This window comes from Dioscorea cayenensis, chromosome 20 (assembly GCF_009730915.1).
Source record: "Dioscorea cayenensis subsp. rotundata cultivar TDr96_F1 chromosome 20, TDr96_F1_v2_PseudoChromosome.rev07_lg8_w22 25.fasta, whole genome shotgun sequence".
NCBI lineage: Eukaryota > Viridiplantae > Streptophyta > Magnoliopsida > Dioscoreales > Dioscoreaceae > Dioscorea > Dioscorea cayenensis.
The window spans coordinates 17,702,378-17,726,170 of record NC_052490.1 but is presented as its reverse complement, the minus strand read 5'-3'; the positions used below and the strand labels follow the sequence as shown (position 1 = coordinate 17,726,170).

At 33.7% G+C, this 23,793-nt stretch overlaps 1 non-coding gene and 1 pseudogene across 1 annotated transcript; both read left to right on the top strand.

The window, feature by feature from the left end:
* Positions 1-260: 260 nt before the first annotated feature.
* LOC120252395 lies at positions 261-369 on the top strand. The gene has a single exon (XR_005533928.1). It is a non-coding gene; the product is annotated as a small nucleolar RNA R71 (small nucleolar RNA).
* A 13,802-nt stretch (positions 370-14,171) lies between these two features.
* Positions 14,172-17,512, top strand: LOC120251331 (annotated as a pseudogene).
* Positions 17,513-23,793: the final 6,281 nt, after the last annotated feature.

The following is a 23,793-nucleotide window of genomic DNA, read 5'->3' as shown; positions in this document are numbered from 1 at the left end:
AGTTAGAAGATCTAACTTCTTACTCAAATTTTTCACTTGGGCCGCCAATGAAGTTACCGCATCTATCTCATGGAAACCGGCCATCTTTTTCTTCTCCGTAGCATTCCATTGGTAGCTGTTTAACCCCATTTCTTCAATCAACTGACGGGCCTCATCGGGGGTCTTGCTACCTAAGGTGCATCCTGGGTGCCGCATCCAAGAGTTGCCTTGTTCTCGGGTTCAAACCATTGTAAAAGGTTTGAACAATCATCCACTCCGGGAATCCGTGTTGCGGGCACTTCCTCAGGAGCTCCTTGAACCTTTCCCATGTCTCGAATAGAGACTCCAATTCCAACTCGAACAAAAGGATGAGATCTCATTCCTAAGCTTTCTTGATTTTTCCGGGAGGAAAAATAGCGGGTTAGAAAGCTTCCACCATCTCCTCCCACGTGGTAATTGACGCTCTAGGTAACGAGTGTAGCCATCGCTCAGCTCTCCCCTTTAGGGAAAATGAGAAGGCTCTCAATTTGATGGCATCATCCGTCACCCCATTTATCTTCAGCATATCACACACCTCGAGAAAGCTCTCTATGTGACTGTTTGGATCCTCATCGGCCAAACCATTGAATTGTGTGGACTGCTGCAACATGTGGATGAATGCCATCTTCAACTCAAAGTTCTGAGCTGTAATCGGGGGACGCACAATACTCGATTATGTCCCCAACACTGAAGGTCTGGCATAATCGGATAATGTTCGCTGTTGCTCATTCTGTTCTGCTATGTTTTCAGATTCTTCTGCTTCCAAATCAGATGGATTAGACTGTTCTTCCACAGGCTCTTTCCCTTTTTTTCTAAGTGTACGTTCAAGCTCGGGATCCCCTTCAATCAATATTAAGGGATTTCCTCGGGTCATAACCTGTAGCTGCAACCAAAAGGAAAGAAAAAGAAATCAGAACGATGATAGAATAAGAAGATATTAAATAGAATATATGGTGAAATAGCTAAGAAAACAAAGTGCAAAGTATCTCTAAATGCCTAATCCCCGGCAACGGCACCAAAAACTTGACAAGGTCCCCTTGCGTATATCCCACAAGTGCACGGGTTTGTCGAAGTAATAATCCCGGGTGAGCGGGTATCGAATCCACAGGGAGTAGGGAATAAAAATACATAATTCGATTCTTAGCTATGTGAAAGATCAATGATGATGAGCGTGACAATGATTCAATTCTCAACAATAAAAGCAACAAATAAGAGAGCAAAAGTAAAGAAGGGGATAAGGCAATCGATAAAGATGGGGTACCCGGATAATGCTCCGCCTAGCATAATTGTTTCAAGTGCAAGAACCCTCTATTATGCTTACAAATCAATGCAATGGTGAGTCGTGGAAATCCTTAATTACATAATCCCAAATCTAAGGTCAACTATGCCTAACTCTATACATGTCCCGGAGGAAAAATCGAACAATCTCAACACATCGCACTCGTATAGAGTTGCAATGAGCTCTAGGGATTTCAAGTGATAAATCTCTTCCTAATTATAGACCTTACCCTTTGGTCCAGGTGGAAGGTCCCTAACCACAATTGAGCCCTAGATACTAAGATCACCTCAACGCTTCACTCCGTTGCACGCGCAACTAAGCCCCAGCGGAAGTTCATCCCTTAGACCATTCACTCTATTATGACCGCAAAGAACTCAAGGAACGGAGGTAGAATCTATCACGTCGGAGGGGAAAAGGGATGCTCATGTACCTCTCGACTCACCCTCTCAACCCTATCCAACCTAGCTTTGTCTAGCGCTTATGGTGTGTCACTCACTCACAAGGTTACCAATAAGAACTCTCAACCCTAGTGTCACTCTAGCGGAAATGTTCATACAATCAAGCATTCAAGGTTGGAACTCACAATAAACGTCAATTTATTGAAAGCATAATAAAGAGATTCAAAGAAATGAATATATCCTAGGGTTCACAAATACCCGAGTACCCACTAGGAGTTTAGCTTTCCATGGAGCTAAGTACAATCAAAGAAATAGAATGTAAAAGCAATGAATCCATAAAGAAACCCCCTCGATAGTCGTGTCGATGGTCTTGTGGAAAGTCCTCTACTCGTCGTCCAAGGATTCCCTCGTCCGGTATAGGATACGCCTCTACGGAAGCTTCCCTACCAACCTCTTCCTCAGGAATGACGATGTCGGAGCCGTAGAACCTCTCCAAAACCTTGGCCAATACCCCTCAAAACCCTAGCTGAAGCCCTCTCTGAAGTTGGGGAAAAGATGGAGAAAAGAATACTAAAATCGGGGCTGATTCGGCTTTAAATAAGGCTGGAATCGGGCGACTACACGGGCGTGGATGCTTCACGCGCCCGTGCGGAATTTCCACACGGGCGTGGATAATTTCCACATGCCCGTGTGGATTCTCTGAACTCCTGTTTTCTCGGCCGGCTGTGAACAGTGCTGTTATAGTACTTGCTACCGTGTTGCTACAGTGCTCTGCTCTAGTATCCGGCCTGAATAGCTTCCCGAATCCATACTTTCATTGGAGTAACGCAAACGGGCACACGTTCACGTCATGGATCACTTGCTTCTTCAATGATAGGTACGTTGGTGGAGCTCTTCTCCAAATTTGTGCCAAACTCGAATACGAGGAGGTTGGCACACACTCTAGCATCTCACATCGACCTATGTCTTCGCGTTTGAACCTTAGCAAGATTTTCTCCAACATCGGTGCATTGTAATTCACATTGGCTTCTTTCCTTCATACTTGGCCTCACAACCGTACCTGCACGAAAGTAACATAAAAACACACATATTAGTGTCAAAACCTGAGAAAAGTAATGCTCAACATAAGGAATGAACGCTTCTCATTCATGTCGCACAAGCACTTATCAATCATCTTATTTTTGATCATTAACTCAATAGAATAATGAATCGATGTTGCCTACATTGTGATTAGTTCTAAAATCAATTTAAGTATCACATTTTACAATGTGTTTGTATATATATATTAATTTATCTTTTAAATGTATATATTATCATTGTTTAGAAAACATAATATTTTAGCGTTGAACTGAATCTGGGTATGTCTTGTAGGATTTCTTCTATCGCAATTTGATTAAAGAAGAATTGTTATGAGTTCATGAATACAATTTCTATCATCTTGATGAAGTATTCCTTATCAAACTTTGGGAAAACCTTTTTATATTCTTAATCGGATACCTTTTTAATAGCCATTGAAGTTATATTCAGCTTATTTCTTATTTCTTTCATTTAATATTGAAGTGTGATATGTTGATATTCCATCCCTTAATTAGATGCCTAATCTGGCATACATTATATATTGCTTCTGCTACTGTTTGGCATATATGATATTTAAGTTTTATTAATTATAATATTTTGATGATTAGATTAAGAAAGAAGGGTCTGTTTTTATACATCTTGTTGTATATATGAATTAGTGTAATCTACAAATTTCATTGATTGACCAAACGTTGTAACTTAAATTTTGTTATGATTTAAAAGTCATCAGAAGACATGCCATTTCAAGGTTATGACTGTGCAGGTTAAGAATTTCATGTTTCAAGGTTATGATTTTGTTTGTTAAGAATTTTGTGTTTCAACATGTAATAGTTTTTTGTTTGACTTAAATTACAATTATAGCTTTTATTTTATTTTGTTTCTTTATTTATGTAGGATTACTCATGATTCAAGATTAAGAGGTTTGAAGATTACGGAGCTACAAGATGATGGTATTATTTTTCTTTTTTTGTACTAAAGAATTGTACATATAAACAATTGTAATAAAGATATATAAGAGGTGCTAAGTTCCTCTTATGATGTACTTATAAAATATATTGTCCTTGATGATCATGATTTTCCAATCAGTCAATGAAAATGAATTTATAATAATATTTATGATTATTTTTCAAGATTTATTTGCAGCTTATATGATTGTCATAGGTTTTGTGAGGCTGTTATAATTAAATGAGGAATTATTGAGGTGGTTAAATATTATTAATTTTATAGGCCTCTAAAGATATGTAGTATTTATATCATTTTAACTTTTGAGACGGTTATAACTGCTTCTAAAGATATAAGTACTATTTAAACATTAGAGGTGGTTATAACTGTCTCTAAAGGTACGAGTATAGTATTTATACATTTGAGGCGGTCATACCGTATTTAAACAATATTAATCTTTATAGAGGTGGTTATAACCGCCTCTAAAGATATGAGTAATATTTAAAGATATCTTTTATGGAGACACTTATAAACTCCACAAAATTAATTGTTAGAAACCGCTTCTATAGATAAAAGTTACTCTATAGCATTAAAAAACCACCTCTAAAACTTTTTTTTTGTGTATTGTTAGTTATAAACGGTGTATCTTTCATTAAATTTTGTCAATAAATTTTTCCATCATGAAATGTAAGTATGACCCATTATAAGCACAAACCTCCTTAACACACATCTTTAAGAATACCATGATACATTTTCAAATTCAAACACAATTTTATCTTCTATACCTGTTCCTTTTACAACTTTTTTAGTTGTGAGTTTTGTGGGTATTGACCTATAATTTCATATAATTAAATGATAAATTCTTAAAATTGCATGCTAAAAGATCCTATAATTTCATGCCATGGAGTCACTAAATTCTAAATACATCACACTGTCACTTCAAGATTGTAGGATAAAATTTTAAAATTATTAATAAATCTAATTTGATTATAAGTGTGATCATAAACTACTTAGTTAAGGATTAATCCCTAATGATTATTATCTACATCAAAAATTGATATAATCCTTCATTCAAATTAGCCACTCTAGCACTCACTCACGTGTAACTTGAAGGTGATAAGTAAGCAACATCTTGTAAATTAGTACCCATTGGTAATGATATACATGAAAAATAAATATAATCTTTGATTAAAATTAGCCTAACTAATACCACACTAATTTACCTTATAATGTAATCATATCATTCTTTTTATTTATAATAAAACTCTAACTCATTCTTTGAGATCTATCTAGACTCTAACAATATGATACAAACAACAATACTAGATTCTCTAATCCAATTATATCTATTACGTTCATTAAGTTTTTTTTTCACAACGATAAGTTAATCAAATTTACTGGTGATCAAAATTGAAAAAATTGATTCAAAGAAACAAATTTGATGTTTTCATGTTAATAAGCTCCCTTAAAATTCAAAGAAAACATGAATCCCCTTGATTGATTAGAAGCAAACAATGTATACATACATACATACATATATATATATATATATTAAACTCTCTAATTCATACTTTTCTTCAAAACAATAATCAAACAAAACAATTAATAAAAACCTAATATTTAATTAAAAAATAATGAATGCTCATGTATAATTTGAAAGCCTTTCAAATGATAAGGCCATTGACAATTTCAAGGATGATGGAGAGGCTATATATGGAGTCTCTTAGATGATGGAGAGGCTATATATTAAGAAAATCACCAAGAATTTGAATAAATTCACTCAATCCCAATTAATTTCCAGCTGAATCTAAGAAGAAAAACACTCCTTTGCCTTAAATCAACATTAGTAAATAAGCAAATTCTAGAGATTGAAGCTTGATCTACAAACAAGAATTAGGGAAAGGAGAAAAGAAATGGAACAAGTTTGAGAGAGCAAGGCTTAGAGGAGAAAGATTGATTTCATTGATAAAAAAGAAAAGGCTGACTTCGCATTAGTTATAACAGAAAAGCTGAGTTGGCATAAGTTGTAAAACATGTGCTTCTCATGTGACTTAGTCTATAATGAAAAACTTCTAAACTTCATCTTCTAATCTTTAGTAGCAATCTTTAGTAGCAATGAGTGAATGTAGCCTTCTTTTCATCTGATCTTAAACACTAATGAATGAATGAAAACCTTCTCCTTATTTTTTCTTTTTATTAACTTTAACATCCCAACCCCCCTCCTTTCAAGTGGAAAAGTGTAAGTAATTAACACTCTCAACTTGGAAAACAGTCTTTGATGTGGAGGTCCAAATAAGGACTTAGTAAATATGTTTGGTGCGTTCATGAAAAATTGGGTTCTTTGCTATATGAATAGTTGCTTGATTATCACATTTCAATGAAATTGGAGTAATTGAATCTACTGTAAGCTCACTTAGTAATCTAGTAAGCCATGAAATTTCTGCGCATATTTCGTGCATGGACCTATATTCAACTTCTGCAGATGATAAAGCCACTATAGTTTGCTTTTTAGATTTCCATGATATTGGAGATTGATAAGTGCTTGTGTGCTATAAAAAAATGAAGTATTCTTTTCTTACGATGAGCATTACTTTTATCAGGTTTTATTGCTAATACTTGTGTTTTTGTGGTCTTTTGTGCATATAGGGTTGTGGAGCCAAATAGGGAAGAAAGGAGCCAAAGTAGATTGCGAATACATTATGTTGATGGAATTTTGAAGTGAACACATGAGAAGACACAAGTTGTGCTCGAAGACATATGAGTATATGCCAACCTCCATTGTGATCAATGGATTATGTAAATTGAAGTGGCACAAAGACAGTCACACTCATGTGTTCCGACTTGTACAAAGTTAGCAAGATTCTCGTCAAATGTGCTTTTACTTGAAGAAGCGATGCGATCTACGACATAGACATGTACCTGTTTGTATTACCTCGATGAAACATGTGGATTGGGGAGTGTTTTTGGTGAAATACTGTAGTAAGTACTGTTTAATTTATTATAGCAATTACTATTCACAGACCGCCGAAATTCAGATTCATACAGATTCACACGGCCATGTGGAAATTCCACACGCCCGTGTGGATTCCTGATTCCAGCCTATTTAAAGCCGTGAACAACCCTGATTTCAGCATCTTTCTTTCTATCTTTTCTCCATCTTTTGAGAGCCTTGTGGCTAGGGTTTAGAGGGGCTTTGGCAAGGCTTTTGGAGTGGTTCTATAGCTTTGACACCGCATTTCTCTTGGAAGATAGTTATTAGGGGAGCTTTTGTTGGCACCGATCCAGCGAGGTGTGTCCTAGGCTTCACAAGGGGACCTTTGGAGAGGATGAGGCTACTCCATAAGACCATCAACACAAATACCGAGGGTGTTTTACTTAAGGATTGCTTGTTCTTACTTTCGATTTCATCATTGATTGTAACTTGCTTTGTGGAGAGCTAAATCCCTAGTGGGTACTTGGATTTGTGAACCCTAAAATGCATTTGTTTCATTAACCTTTTATTATGTTTTTCTTAATTGATTTCTTTAATTGAGTTCTTATCTTGAATGCTTGTTGAATGATTTCTCCCTTAGAGTGACACTAGGATTGAGAGTTTATATTGGTAATCCTTGTGAGTGAGTGACACACCATGAGGGTTAGATAAAGCAAGATTGGAGAGGGTCGAAAGGGTGAGTCGAGAGGTAGCAGAGCGTCCCTTTTCCTCTCCGATGTGATTTATCCTACCTCCACATTCTAAGAGTTCTTTGCGGTCACAATAGAGTAAAGGGTTAAGGGATGAACTCCGCTGGGGCTTAGTCGCGCAAGTAATAGAGTAAAGCGTTAAAGTGACTTTAGCAACTGGGGCTTAATTATGACTAGGGGTCTTTCGTCTGGACCAAAGGGTTAGATCTACACATTGGAATATGTTTTATCACTTGGAATCCCCAAGGCTTCTTGTAACTTTACACAGTGTGAGGTGTTGAGATTGGTTGATTTCTCCACCGGGGCATAGCGTAGAGTTAATCACGGTTGACCTTAGGTTTGGGACCGTGTATTCAAGGATGCCCACGACTCATTAAGCATTAGTTAGGAGGCATAATAGTTGGTTTTGTACTTGAAGCAGTAATCCTAGGAGGAACAATATCCGAGTACCCCACTTTTATCGATTGCCTACCCTCTCATTTCATTTGTGCCTCTCTTTCTTATATTATTTAGTTTGTTTATATTGATTTTTACCCATATCACTATTATTTCATCTTCACTTAGTTAGATAGCAATCTTGGTATTTTTCATCCTTATTCCCTATGGATACGATACCCGCTCACCTAGGATTTATTACTTCGACACACCCGTGCACTTGCAGGTCACACGCAAGGGGTATGTCAGAGATTGTCCCATGATAACATAAAATCCACTAACTGACTTTCTGGTTTGTGGACATGAAGCCCAGTCTGAATCACAAAAAGCTTGTAATTGAAAGGAAGAAGTAGAATTCATGTAAATACCCTGACTTGGATTAGTCTTCAAATACTTAAGAACATGCATTGTTGCATTGCGATGAGCTGTGCAAGGATTTGCCATATACTGACTGAGATGTTGCATTGAAAAACCTAAATCAAGTATGGTATTGTTAAGATAATTGAATTTCCCAATTAACTTTCTATAAACTAAAGGCTCAGCAAATGGTTCATCCATAATAGGAGCTAACTTCAATCTTGGTACTAGAGGGCTTGAAGCTGGTAAGCAATTCTCATAATTGAACTCTTTGAGTAAATCGAGTGTGAATTTCTTTTGAGTCAAAATGAAACCTTCTTCATGATGTACTGCTTCAATTCCCAGAAAATAATGCAAAAGGCCTAGATCTTTGATCTTGAATTTTTTATCAAGACATTCTTTCAACTTCTACATTTCATCTAAGTCATCCCTAGCCATCTAAATGTCATCTACATACACAACAAGGAAAACATTTTTCGCATTGGTCTTTTTTTGGAAAAAAGAATAGTAATTCTTAGAATTCTGGTATCCTCTATCCTTTAGTGATTCAGAAAACTTATAATGCCATTACCTCGAAGCTTGTTTAAGACCATATAATGACTTCTTCAATTTTCAAACCAAATTCTAAGCTTTGATGTTAAGTCCTGGTGGCCTTTTCATGTATACTTCTTCATGCAAATCACCATGCAAGAAAGCATTGTTTACATCCAATTGGAAGAGTTGCCAATGTTTCTCCTCACTATGGTCATTTTAACTACAGGTTAAAAGGTCTCAGTATAATCAACACCATATTTTTGAGTAAAACCTCTAACCACTAGTCTTGCTTTGAATCTCTTCACACTTCCATCAGATTTATACTTAATTTTGTAGATCCACTTACAGCTGATGGGTGTTTTCCTTTAGGTAATGGTACTAAATCCCATGTATTATTATCTTGAAGAGCTTTGAATTCTTGCTGCATTGCTTCTTTCCAAGAAGGTTGATATATTGCCTCTTCATAAGTTTGAGGCTCAATTGTAGTAGATAATAGAGCAAGCTTGTTTGGATTATGATGTGAAAGAGAATAGAAAAAGATATGTTTGGGAGTAACACAAGAATTGGTAATGGTATGATCACAATTAATAGCACAAGGTAAAGAATTCTGTGGGTTATAAATTGTGCTGTATTACAGATATAATCATTCAAATAGACTAGAGCATTGTGAGATCTAGTAGACTTTCTGAAAGGGATAGAATTTGTTAAAGAATTTTGATTTGTCATATTGGGTTGAGAATTTGATGGAGAATTGGACATAGTAGTTGGTAAGGAATAAGAATTGGAATTTTGATCTGTGCTGGAATAAACATTGGAATTGGGAAAATTTTGTGAAGTTGTGTTAGGGGACATTGTCTGGCAATGAAACTGGTGAGAAAGAAAAGTTACTAGATTGAAAGGAAAAACACTTTCAGGAAAAACTATATTCCTAGAAATAATAATTTCTTGTGTATCAAGAACAAGTACTTTATAACCATTTTTGCCAAAAGGATATCCACTGAAAAAAACACCAGGTTTTGCTCTTGAATGAAACTTATCTTTGAATTTTTCATTGTTTGTCACAAAGCATAAGCAACCAAAAACTCTAAAGGTAGGAATAATCTGGTTGAACTCCAAATAATATCTCAAAATAAGTCTTATTCTTTAAAAGTTTACTTGGAAACTTGTTAATCAAATATGTTGAAGTAAGGATACATTCACCCGAGTATTTGATAGGTAGTTTGGATTAAAAAAAAAAAGCACGGGATGTTACTAATATATGTTTATGTTTTCTCTTTACCACTCCATTTTGTTGTGGAGTATAACTACAAGAAGTTTGGTGAATGATACCTTTCTCTGCAAAGAAAATTTTTAAATATTCTGAACTTCCTAATTCAAAAGCATCGTTAATTCTGATTTTTCTGATTTTCACTTGGAACTGAGTATCCATCATTCGAATGAAATTTTTTTAAGTAGTGGAAGCATCTCTTTTAGTATTTAAAAGGAAAGTGCAAGTGGCTCTACCATGATCATCTACAATAGTAAGGAAAAATCTAAAACCTTAATGAGTTTCTATATTATAAGGACCCGAAGTATCTACATGAATTAACTCAAAAATTGAAGAAGTGCGAATGTGACTATGAGGAAAAGGCAAACTGTGCTGCTTGGCTTGGGGGCAAACATTGCAAGTGACTAAAGAATTAGATTTCAAATTAGAAGTTAGCAAAGACAACAAATTTTATTTTGTGCAAAGGAAGATGTCCTAATCTGGAATTCCAGAGTTCAAAATCCATACTTTTACAAGAAGTAATGAAATTATTTGGAAACAAGGAACAAGAAAATTATGCACATTTTTGTGGAACAACAAATATGGAATTTAGAATAGAATCTATTGTTGTAGCTACTCCTTTAGTCTGAGAATGAAGAATTTACACTCCTTTATATACTTTACTAAGAACCAGTGGCCTCTTCAATGAAGGGCCCTGTAGAAATCAGAAATCAGAGGTAAAAATAACTCTATAGCATAGCTGTTGAATTAATTTGGTTACAGATAAAAGGTTGAAATGGAATTTAGGAACAAATAAAACTTGAGAAATACTCAAATTGCCTGCAAGGTTAATTGTGCCAATATAAGAAACAATGATTTCAAATCTTGTGGGAAGAGTAATTTGAAAAGATTTGGGTAAGGCATGTAGAGTGTCAAAATGAGTTATATCATGCCACATATGATCTGAAGCACCAGTATCTATGATCCAGGTGTTTTGTATAGGGAATTGCTTACTACTATTAAGAACATATGAGCTAATTTAATGTGTGAAAAGGTCAGTAGATATACCTTCCATAGTGACTAAAGGAGTAGATACTACATTTGCATTTCCATTTCCATTTCCAAAAGAAGCCATCTGTGTTTGCATCTAGATGTTGAACTAAATTTTTAGGAGTATCATTCAGCATGTCCATTAATTTGTTAAATTGTGCAGTATTAAATTCAAGTATATGGGAAATCTCAGGATTATTCCCTTGGACAGGAGCTGCTATTCTCTTCCCATTATCTCTATTATTCTTGCGAGAATTTGGAAAACCATACAGCTTAAAACATTTGTCCTTTGTATGCCCAGTCTTCTTGCAGTAGTCACACAACATCTTTTTGTAATACAATTTATTTCTATGAGTTAACTGAGAATGTTCTTAGTAGCATAATTTGTTGAATTTCCTAACAACCTTGCATTTACAGAAATTACTTCAGAGGAAAACTAAACACCTGAAGATATCTCCTTTGTTTTTCTTCCTATATTAACAGAGAATAAGCCTCTCTAATTGAGGGTAGTGGCTTCATCATCAAAATATTGCTCCTTACTGCATTGTAACTTTCATTTAAACCCATTAATAGTTGTAATAGCATTTGGGTTTCATCTTGCTTCTGTTGATCAAGTAATGAGCCATAATTACATGGGTAGACCTTTGACAAACACTGAATCTCATCCCATAGTTTCTTGATTCTAGTGAAATAAGTAGTAATTAGACTAGACCTTGCGAGACTAGGCTCAATTCTTTCTACAATTGATATGATAATGGACCATTTTACTAACCAAACCTCCCCTTAGTTCTTGCCAAATATCACAAGCTGTCTTCAGGTAAACAACATTCTCAAAAATTTTTGAAGAAAGTCCATTCAATAACCAAGAGATAACCATGTTGTTGCATCTTCCCAACCTTGTAACTTAAGAGAATCTGGTTCTGGCTTCTTACAAGTACCATTTACAAAATTTAACTTATTTTTAGTTGTGAGAGCAATCTCCATTGCTCTTTTCCAAGAGCCATATCCCATGCCACTGAAATGTTTGGAAACAAGCATCATCCCTGGGTTATCAGATTTGCTCAAGAACAAAGCATTCGAAGCATCCATAGGTGTTCCTCATAGTTCAAGAAAGTCTCAGACATGAATTCAAACTAGAAAACCACCAGTGATCTTGAATCTTAAAGAAATAGCAACAAAATTCTTCAAGAATTCAAGAAAAAAATAAAACTCCAATTTAGGAAAAACACAACCCAACCTCAACTCAAACTCCAATCAAACACAGTATGGAAATAACTTAGGAATTTGAAGAAACACAAACAAAAATCTCCAATCATATCTCAAAAAAAAAAAAATAGCTCTGATCTTAAGAACCCAAACCTCAGATCTCTGATACCATGTTAAGAAAATCACCAAGGATTTGAAGAAATTCCCTCAATTCCAATTGATTTTCAGCTGAATTTGAGAAGCAGAACACTCATTTGGCTTGAATTAGCATCAGTAAATGAGCAAAATCTAGACATTGAAGCTTGATCTGCAAACAAGAATCAGGGAAAAGAGAAGATAAATGGAACAAGCTTGGTAGAACAAGGCTTAGAGGAGAACAAAAGCTGTAAAAGAGGCTGTTATAACTAATTGCCGACTTGGCATTAGTTATAATAGAAAATGCTGACTTGGCAGTAATTAGAACAGAAAAGTTGAGTTGGCATAAGTTGCAAAACATGTGCTTCTGACATGAATTGGTCTGTAATGAAAAACTTCTGAATTTGATCTTCTAATCTTCAGCAACATTGAGTGAATGTAACCTTCTCTTCATCTGATCTTCAACACTATTGAATGAATGAAAACTTTCTCCTCATTTTTTTCTTTTTATTAACTTTAATATCTCCAACACAACCAGGAAAGAACGATGGTTGAATGATGTCAACTCTTTTTCTGAAGAGAAAACTAGTATTGGCTAAATATGTATCATTCGCATTAAAAGAGTAATTTATCAAATTTTTGAGGGCCATTTTCATCCAAAGAAAAAAAAAAGACTCCTTATAAATCATTTTCTCAAATGCTTTTCTCACCAGTTTGTCTAAGAATTTCATCTTTTTTAGCTTCTTCTAAAACAAAGCTAACCCAAACAACTAAGATTGACCAAGAAGTCCTTAGCAAAGCACTTTCGGTCTATAAAAAAAAAAATATCAAAATAAGGCTTTAATTAAAAAAGAATATGTAGATATTACCATCACAAAAAATATTTTAAAGATTTTTATGGTGGGGTTAATTTCCCTTACTTGGTGTTGTGTTGTTGTATATCACTCTGTGTCATTTAAATGTTTGTAATTATTGGGAGATGACTTTACAATTTTTGAAGAGAAATCACGGGTCCATGTTTGGTTAGTGAATGTTGATGTGGAGATAAACAGTAATGTAGAAGTGATATTTTTGTGTGCACTACACCAAAATATGGTTTTTACTACACTTTTTTCGCTGCGCTTTATAGAAACTCTAGCAATATATTTTAGTTTGTGGTTTTTTTAAAAATAAACACCGCTAAAGTTATTTTATGGGCTAAGAGAAATTAAGGTGCAAAGTTTTATTTGTTTCACAACGTTTCCACAAGGGAGATGAGTGGATGAACAATAGCTTGTTTGTTTATATCAAGAGGGAGATTTTTACAATTATTTGACAATGAAGGGTTTCTATAGTGTTTTCAAAAAAATGCAAACTCATCAATTGCAGTTAGCTCCTATTAGTCTCATGCCTCATACATTTAGCACTGGCATTGATGGCAATTCTAGTTCAAGTGCATATAAATTGTCATTTTATGTTTTTTTTTTCAAATTGTGTATTCAAATTTTGGTTGTTTTAATTACAAGTTATATTACTGCACTATTTTATATTGAAGCCAATTACTTTGTTGTATGAAAATATTCTTTTACCATTTGCTTTCAACCGCTATTAAAAAATCCTTGTTTAAGTAACATGACAAATACTCTTTCATGCCCACTTTTCACTACAAGAAACATGGGTTGCAGCGACCCAGGTTGACGTGGATTTCCAAGATCTGCCGCTTTTTTTTGTGGCAATCTAGAAAAAGCCATGAAAGAAACATTACTTCCATCATTTGCCATTTTTTTTAACAATATAAAACACAATATAAAAGAGAACCATGAATGCAACCACAATGCGGGAAGGCTTGGAGCTCTTCACTATGGAGAAGAAGAAGGCATCGATCTCCATGCGACTCAATCTCTTGTTCATAGTCTTCTTCTTTGTCTTCCTCTTCGTCCTCGCGCTCCTCCGGATCAACTCTCATGCCTCTTCTTCTGAGATTCTTCTTAGTAACCCTGAAACCCCTTTTGTTGGAATCCCTAAGACCACTTCTCTTTTTTTTCCAGTTCTTATATGCCTCTTGATTTCCTCTCACACTGCTTCTTTCAAGTAGTCTACGATCTCTATTTTTTGGGGGTTTTTTCGGTTGGGGGTTTGATTGTTTTCTTGGTGGTTTTTTTGGTGTTTGGTAAAATGGAGAAGTGGGGCGGTTCTCAATTTATGTTCATTCGGCATTTGGATTCGTGTTTGGCAAGGCGACATCAATATCCCCTTTTGTTTATGGCCGTCAGATTAATAATAGAATTTAGGTTTTTTCCTCAATTTGTTTTTGTTTTTAGCTAGGGATTTGATCGTTTCTGGCTTTGATTTATGAAGAACTTGTGGTGGTTTTGTTGTAGGTGGCTTGGGGAGAGTCTAGTATGATTGAAGCGGGGAGGTTGCTTCTCAGTGCGGGTTGTTTGTAGTGAAGGTTTTTTTTGTCTCAAGGTGTGAGTTTAATTCTTTATCTTCGTCCACTTTTTTTAAATTTTTTGTTGATACTATTGTTATTATTTTTAAAATCTGAAGATCTTATTTTATGCTCTTTGTATTTTGGTCATGTTTGATTGTTTTGTTATTAAAATTGTTAGACCAAGTTCTGTGATGAGGGCTAATAGTATTTATATATGATTTAGTATCAATAGATGATGCTCCTTGTCAAGGTCAATTGGTTTTTGGTGATTGTTGTTGAGTTAATCTAGTTATATTTTTCATGGGCGTAGACCAACCTACTTTATTGTTTTAGTTTTCAATAAAAAGGTTGTTTCGGAAGATTTGGATCAATGTGTTTGAATTTTAAATAATACTAATAGTGTTTAAAGAAAGGGTTGCATCTTCCCTGAATTCAGAATTCAACATAGGTCCAAATATGATGTCTTATATTAAAAAAACAATTAAAAGAGATAATTTGATAAATATTCATAATCTCACATGGTAAAATATATTATTTGTTTCCTTTGTTTGAGCTTGTGATACTCAAGTCATTATGAGTAATCTATTTGGTTTTCCAAGTTGTGTTGGTAGAAAGTCAATTTTAATAAGTAATTTTTTTTTTAACTTTTTTACCTGAGAAATGTTTGAATTGCATATTATTGTTTAATGTTATGATACTCTACTTGCTTTATTTCTGACCCTTTTCTGGGTGATGCATATCTTTATGCATATTTTTTTTTGGTCTTTTTATACTTGTTGAATAAGGTAGGGGTTTTGGTGATTCAGGTCCAACTTGGAGATGTTGGAATGGAAAAGTCTAGTATTGTTTTACGCTCTGTAAAAGGACAATTTATTGAATTTCAGGTTAGGATTTTCCTAAATCTTATGCAAAATGATTAGTTTGATAAAGTTTTTCTCAATTTATGCTCTTCTTGACCTGCAAGAATCAACTATAGGTACAGCCTTCTTCTTACAGATTGTATGTCAATGATGAATCTGTGAAGTTTGAAATCAAGGATACAATAGGGCAGGAGAGGTACCATAGCTTAGCCCTATATACTACAGAGGTGCAGCAGCAGCCATAATTGTGTATGACCTGAACAACCTGGTTAGTTTAATGAACCATGCTTCACATTTTTAAATAGGCCTTTCTTGTCAATTATAAATTATTGAATTAACTGAACAATCTAATTAGTAATTAAACCACTAGGAAAAGGAAGCCCTATACAATAGTTTACCTTGTCAGATGATATAGATAGGTTTAAGCATTGAATAATCCAATGGGGGAAATTCTAGTCTGTTAAAGATTCTACTAAGCTTGCCCAACCTACTTCGAATGCGAACTACACCAAATGTTGACTTCATATGTTATAAATTAATACTGAATGCTTCCATAGTTATTGTTAGTGATGACTGATGAGTAAGGTATCTAAGCCGATTATTATGTAAATCAAATTGTGTATGTAAAAACAATATAGACTAATGTATTGGACTCTAGCTTTAGCTTACTTTATTGATTATCTTGAGTCATGACCTCTCATATGCTAGTTGTTGCTGAGTAACATCACTAAAACCAATTATTAGGAAAGATGAAATATTGGGTATTAGTACATCAGGACTACAGCTCCATTATAGCTGGTGTGGTTGTGCCAAATCAATCCTAGTTTGCTTGCAAGAACTGCTAATTATTGTTGGATTGCATCTGGAGACTCTGCAGTCTGCATATATATAATGGCTTAACTTAATGCCATATTTTGATCATATAGAGCCTTCTAATGACAATTTAAAGACTATTATAGGTATGAATTATTTTTTTTCAAAACTTAAATAAATTCCTAAAGATGTCGTTGTTTTTGATGTAGGCCTCTTTTACCAGAGCAAAGAAATGGGTTCAAGAACTTCAAGCACAATGTAAAAGTAAATTCGGTTTTATTTTATGTCTATTGCTCCTCCTCTTAGGTTTCTAGTATGCTATCTTCGGAATGCAATTTTTATTGCATTTGTCTGTTGTTGTTTCTCTGAGGTTATATTTTGTGTTTATAGTATAGTTTCCGTTTGATTTATTCTAGATATTTATAGTTTCATAAATCCAAAGAATGGACACTAAAATTCTTTTTAATAATGGCATTCTTGGAATTAAAATTTAGAGCTTATTAGGAATCTTGACTTCATGTTTTTCATTAAATTTTGGGAAGTTGATTGATAACATCTTGATCAAAAATAGTTGCTATATTGAAGAAAATTATGTTCTGAGTATTCAATTTTGTTGCTGGATTAAGATCTCTTGACTGAACGACTGGCAATGTCATGTTGAATCTTTCTTGCTTTCCCTGTTAAGTCTTCATTATATTAACTGAATCACAATTCTTGTTTGGTTTTAATTTAGGCAATGGAAACACAATTATGGCCCTTGCTGGGAATAAAGCCGACATGTTGGAGGCTAGGAAAGTGACTGAAGAAGCAGATAATTGTTTACACTGTCATTTGGTTTCTTTGTTATATCCGTGATATACACGCGCAACTTGTTGGATTTCTGTTGGCTCATTAAACATGAACTTTTCTTTATATTAGCAAGTAATGTGATTGTACTTAATAAGTCCTGTTATTCCTCTCCTCGTGCTTGAAAATGTGTTGCTTTACCAGAATTATCCATGTGCTGGTGACTTAGATATGTGGAGACTTGGGCTTATTACATCTCTTACTCTAGATAGTTATCCTAAATATTCAAATGAGAACTTTTATTCTTTACACTTCTCTTATATTAATACTATTTTTTTTTTATCATTCTTTAATTGTATTAATATAATCTTCAATTTGGATATCTTCAAATGCTATTGGAGAAAAATTAATTGGCAATCCTCAATAAAACCGTTCTCATAGAAAAACGTGAGGCTAACTCCAAGCAATTATATAGATGATAAACTTTTGATGTGGAGTGGTCTCTTAACATTTTGTTATGAATTTTTGTCTATTTTGTTGGTAAAAAAAATGGACTTTTGATAAAAATATTCTATGACCGAATAAATGGTCAAGCTGTTCGTCTAATACCATCACAATTATAGTGTTGAGATTGAGATAAATGTTTGATAGGACAAGTTTAACATACATAGATGAGAGAAACTGTTGGGTGCTGTAAATCACTATAGCGGAGGAAAAATCTGTCACAATAGGTGATATAGCCAATATGCCATTATATTTATTTTTAAACATGCACATTTTTACTAGGCTTTTTCATATTGTGTTTTTAATTATTTTTTAAAAGTTGAGTGCCTCATTCATTTTTTTTTTTAATATTAAACATCTATCTTTTAAATCGTGGGATTTAATATTAAATTTTTATTTTTTAAAAAAAAATCGTATATCTCATTAGTATTTTAAATTGAAAAAAACAGTTTTATATTCAACTCTTAATTTCATAATATTTTCTTATAACTTGTTTTATTCCCTTTTTAACTCTCCTATTTCTATTTTAAGTAATTCTAATTAACAGATAAAAATATTATGATATCTGGTCAAAAGTTTAACAGATAAAAATTATTGTGGTCAAAATTTTAATACGTAAAAATTAAAATTATCTTTAAATGTTAGAATAGTCAAACATGTAATTATTGGGATAGATGGAGAGCATTAATAAAAATTAAATTATTTTTAAATATTAAAATAGTTAAACTTACAATTATTGAGATAGGTAAAGAGCATTATTGGGGTTACATAGGATGAATTTTTATGAAAAAAAATATTAAAATTATTTAAATTATTAATAGTATGTTAGAATTAGTTAAAATAGAAATATGAGAGTAGAAGTGGGAATAAATTAAGTTATAAGAAAATATTATGAAATTATAAGAGTTTGAATGTAAAGTTATTTTTTAGTTTAAAATACTAATGAGATTTGTGGTTTTTTTTTAAAAAATTAAAAATTTAATATTAAAAAACTAGTGGAACATATGATTTTAAAATAAACATAAAAATTTAATATTAAAAAAATGAATGGGAGTCTCAACTATTAAAAAAAACTATTAAAAAATCAAACATGCTCATTTCGTAAATAAGTAAAAAATACACATTCCGGTAATTAATTAAAAACACACAATATTTAGAAAAAAAAACCTTTCTATGAAGTTATTTTATAATTTTTAAACAAATTAAAAATACTTTAACGATAGTTATTATTTGAGCTGTTTCCATAATTGAGAATTCAGATTTCATGTCCTACCATATGATAATCGAAATTTTAATATTTTTTCCATTAAACACTAAAATGCTTTGTCCATATTTGTATAATATATATATATATATCATTATTTGAGCCAACATTCTTATTAAAAAACAATTTTGAAGTAAACGTTTAAGAAATAATCTTAGTGATATTTTTGTAATTTTTTTTATAATGCATCGATTATTTTAAATTAGACATGTTGTATTTTAATTTAAATAAGACCCAGTTATTTAGATGAAATCTTGCAATAGTTCTTGACAACATTATCAAATATCTTACATTTTAGGTCAAAGGAATTTGGTTCAATATGTGTATAATAATAAAAATAATTGCATAGATAAATATAAAATTCAAATTTTAAATATCTTGAAAATTATAAACACAAGTGAAATTTTTATTTTTGACATTTGATATAAATTGAGATTATGTTTTTAACAATAAATCTTATTTGTTGACAAATGAAAGGTAGGAATTAATGAAAAATTAATTTCATTTACTAGACTACAATTTTAGAGGTAGCATTTAGGTAATTTTAAAAAACTCTATGTTATAACATAGTCTTTGAACCCAGTAGTTTTTTAGAAAAACTTTGTTTTTTAGGAGTTACAATTTTACGGGTTCTAAACTAGTTCAAATAAAAGTATCCACTAATTTTAGGAGTACTTATAAAGATGTTTTTTTTAATATAAAAATTTGAATTTAAAATATCTTGCTTAAGTTATCAAAATCTCTGTCACTTATAACAACCTCTGTTAATGTATTTATATATTTAGCACACTCAATAAATTACTTTATAACTAAAACTACTTCAAATTAGAGTGCCTTGATGCATTTTACATAAGTCAACTAAATATATAGATACTTAAGAAATCATTCATGGACTCTTTGCATCAACAAAATAATCAACTAAGTCAGACATAACATAAAATTAGGACACAAACACTACCGCGGCAGTGTATACTTCACATTACTTGCTTGGATATGTCGTCATTTTCCTATCAACAACCATCATATAGTGTGGGACAACTACCATGGAGGCGGATTGTCAAAAGATGTTTTACACCGTCTTTGTAACCTTTTTTTTCTGTTCTTTACTAATGTTTTTGATCCTATCCACTTCTAATGGATATTTTGTTTCAAGTACCTTTTAATGAATGTGGTTTATCCCCTTTTCAAAAATTCGAAAGATATATGTTGAGTGATTATGGGGATCTACATACTAAACATTGACAACAAGAATTTTAAGCATTTAATATAAATTTTGAAATTCAAACTAAATATAAATATAATTCTATTATTTGATGTTCAACAATTAACAGGAGCTTTTTGTATACACAAAAAATGGCTGATATCAAAGTTGGGTGCTTCAACTAGTGATGGAGTCAATATTAAAATTTAAAAAAAAAAATAGACATTAATGCCCGAGACTACTTGACAAACTTGTTGGACAAAGCTTTCCTTCGTATTGAAATTCATATTTCAAAATTTATACTAGAACTTATAACGAAATTAATTCTAACCATTATCAAAGACTCTTTTTACTACCATATGAATGCAAACAACCAAAGCCATACATCAAAATGCCATCAATTACAATGTCGGATAGGACATGATTAAGGTGCTTATTTTGGACCTCGTGGGTGCTCATACTTCACTTCCTCAAATGTATTGACACATCGCACTCCGTGAATGACCGCAAAACACCGTTGGACAAGGATCACACAAACACGTGGACCCTAAATGGTGCTACTCACTTCATGGTGCTCCTTTTATTTTGCTCTTCGTCTTAGACTCTTAAACCTTTATAAGTACCATCACTTAACTATTTAGCCGTCTATTTAGTAGGGTCATCAAATTATATTTTGGAGCCATTTATGTTAGATTCATATTTCACTTGGTGTTTTATTTAGCTAAATTGCAATTGATTGCAAACCATATGAGTTTTAAGTTACAATTTTAAACTCCTAAATAAAAGAGAGAAACTCAAATATAATGCAAGTTTATTTAGTACGATTTGATAAAGCTGTATTATATAATATACTGTATAATTATAAAATGATCTTTTTATAAATTTAATAAAATTTGCCATAAATTTGAGCCCCACGATTGTCTTTGTTATGTTTTCTTTGACTTCCACGCTACTTAATTTTCATATCTCCAGCCCAATAGTTGCTTTGAGCTTGGCTCATAAAAGCTAGGAAGCTTAATTAACTCACTAACTTGAAAGAACTTCCCAAAAGAGAAGCTGAATTTATTAAAAGAACAAAAAACTAACAACAAGACAACAGAAAAAGAAGGACAAAGATAAGAACAACTAAACAACTAGTAAGAAAAGCCACAATTCAAGAAAGAGTGCATAATCCAGCGGGGGAGATCGCGTCCGAAGAGGAAGAGGTTTAGATGCCGACGACGAAAACCCAGGGAAGCGAGGTGAACTGCAGGACTGAGCCAAGAGAGGGATAATCTGTATGTGCGGGCGGTGACACATATCCAGTAGGAAATGCAGGTTACTGATTTGATGTTGAAAACGCCAAGCAAGCATGGAGGCAGAGTTGTTAAGAGTTTCCAGGACACCGTGGTGAGCGCAAAAGATTCTCTTGATCGGGAAATTATGGTCAAGAACAATTTGAAGAGCAACTTCAATAGCGAACATTTCATCAGATGAGTTATCATTCATGGGCTGCGACAGACAACCTGCAAGAGAGACGCAATTGTAAGTATTGGTGACGAAAAAACCGATGGATCTTACCTGCAGGTTATGGTTGGACACCGCGTGGGTGATGAGGAAAGGCCCATCGGAGCTGGAGAAGTTATTTAAGAAGAAGTTTTTGCCAATGTGATCAGAGTGACTGTTGGAGAAATCATGAACATGTGCGATAGTTTTAATCACTGCAACAGAAAGGTTAGGGTGAATATTTTTAAAAACAAAGTTGCAGCGACAAAGCCAGATGAACCAAGCTCCTGCAGCAATGACTGCACGAGTAAATTTTGTGTATTGGTGCGCAGTGACCCAGATGCCATTGAGGAAATCGTCATTAAACTGAATATTTTGGCTGGTCCTGGCATTGATTTGAATCCAAAAGTCACGAACCATTTCACAACTGCAAAAAAGATGATTGATTGTTTCTCTATGTAAACCACAGAAGATGCATGGGCGATCAGGGCCAATGTTCAAATTGTGCAGAAAGGCAAAGGTAGATAATCGGCCTTTTAAACATAACCAAATAAAATGCTTGACACGAGGAGCCACAGATAATTTCCAAATCATTCTCCAACCGAACCAATTGTCGGAATAAATCGAATGTTGATTAAAAAAATGGTAAACAGCAGGAGTAATTCGACAATTGGTAGTTTTGGGAATCCAAATCCAATGATTATGAGATTCATAATCGATAGTGGTCATGTTGGATGTGATAGGAACTGGTAATTCACCAAACAGGCATGAAAGGTTCTGGGTCAACCATTGATCCCCCAAAACAAAATCAGAAATGCACATGTTCTGAAAATCAGCATTCATATTCAAGAAGGTTGGCTTAAGCGCAATAGGAACATCAAAAATCCAAGGATCCCATTGAAGCGAGGTGATATCAGGATTATTAGAGTTGAGGCGACACTGATGCTTAATGAAATGAGCAGAGTGACAAAGACCGCGAAAGAACCAAGAACATTTAGCAGGGATACTGTCATGCCAGAAATTAAATCTCCCGTATTTGTCATAAAGGATATCAACCCAAAGCGTTTGCTCATTATTAAGAAATTTAAAAATATGTTTAGCCATAAGCGAGTTTTTAGCAAGAGAGAGATCCTTGATACCTAAGCCCCCCTCAGATTTACCTGAAATTAAAGACTTCCAACCAACATTATGGATGCCCGTTCCATTGCCATTCCTACACCAGAAGAACTTCCTAACAGTCTTGGATATCTCGGTAAGGATAGTCTCAGGTATAGGATAGACAGAGAGGATGTAAACAGGAATAGACAAAAGAATAGAATTAATCAGGATCTATTTAGCAGCATAAGAAAGATGAAAATTGACCCATTTAGAAGTGGTACGTTTAACTTTGTCAACTAACGGCTGGAAGACCTGGACATGAAGACGTTTGGGGGAAATCAAGACCCCGAGGTATTTAAAAGGAAACTTAGCCTGCTTAAGATTCAGAATAGAACAGATGCGCATGGTAATATGTTTGTTAAGCCAAGAGGGGAACATAATTTGAGACTTAGAATAGTTGGGACATTGTCCTGTTAACTTGGAGTAGAACGCCATACAATTATGAATATTTCTGGCAGACCTGCGAGTGGCATGGGAGACTAGAACTAAGTCGTCAGCATACATGAGGTGATTGAAATTGCTATTGAGTCTAGGATTGAAACCAGGAATTAAATTATTTTGCATACCAAAATTGAGCATAGTTGTAAGGAGTTGGGAGACCAAAATAAAGAGATATGAAGATATGGGATCACCTTACCGGACTCCGCGAGAGGACTTGAACCAAGGGGTAGGGACACCATTAATTAAGATAGAAAAAGAACTGACCTTAAGACAGGTAGAGATCCAGGAAATCCAAGTCGGGTGAAAGTTCATCCTAGCAAGAATGGCAAGAATTGCACTCCAATCTAGTGTATCATAAGCCTTAGCTATATCGTATTTGATAATCATCCTAGGGGGGCTGTTGGTATCATTTTCGATAGAATGAGCGACCTCTTGCATAGTTATAATGTTATCAAAGGAGCACCGATCAGCCATAAAACCGGCTTGCTCAAAACCAATAAGATGAGGAAT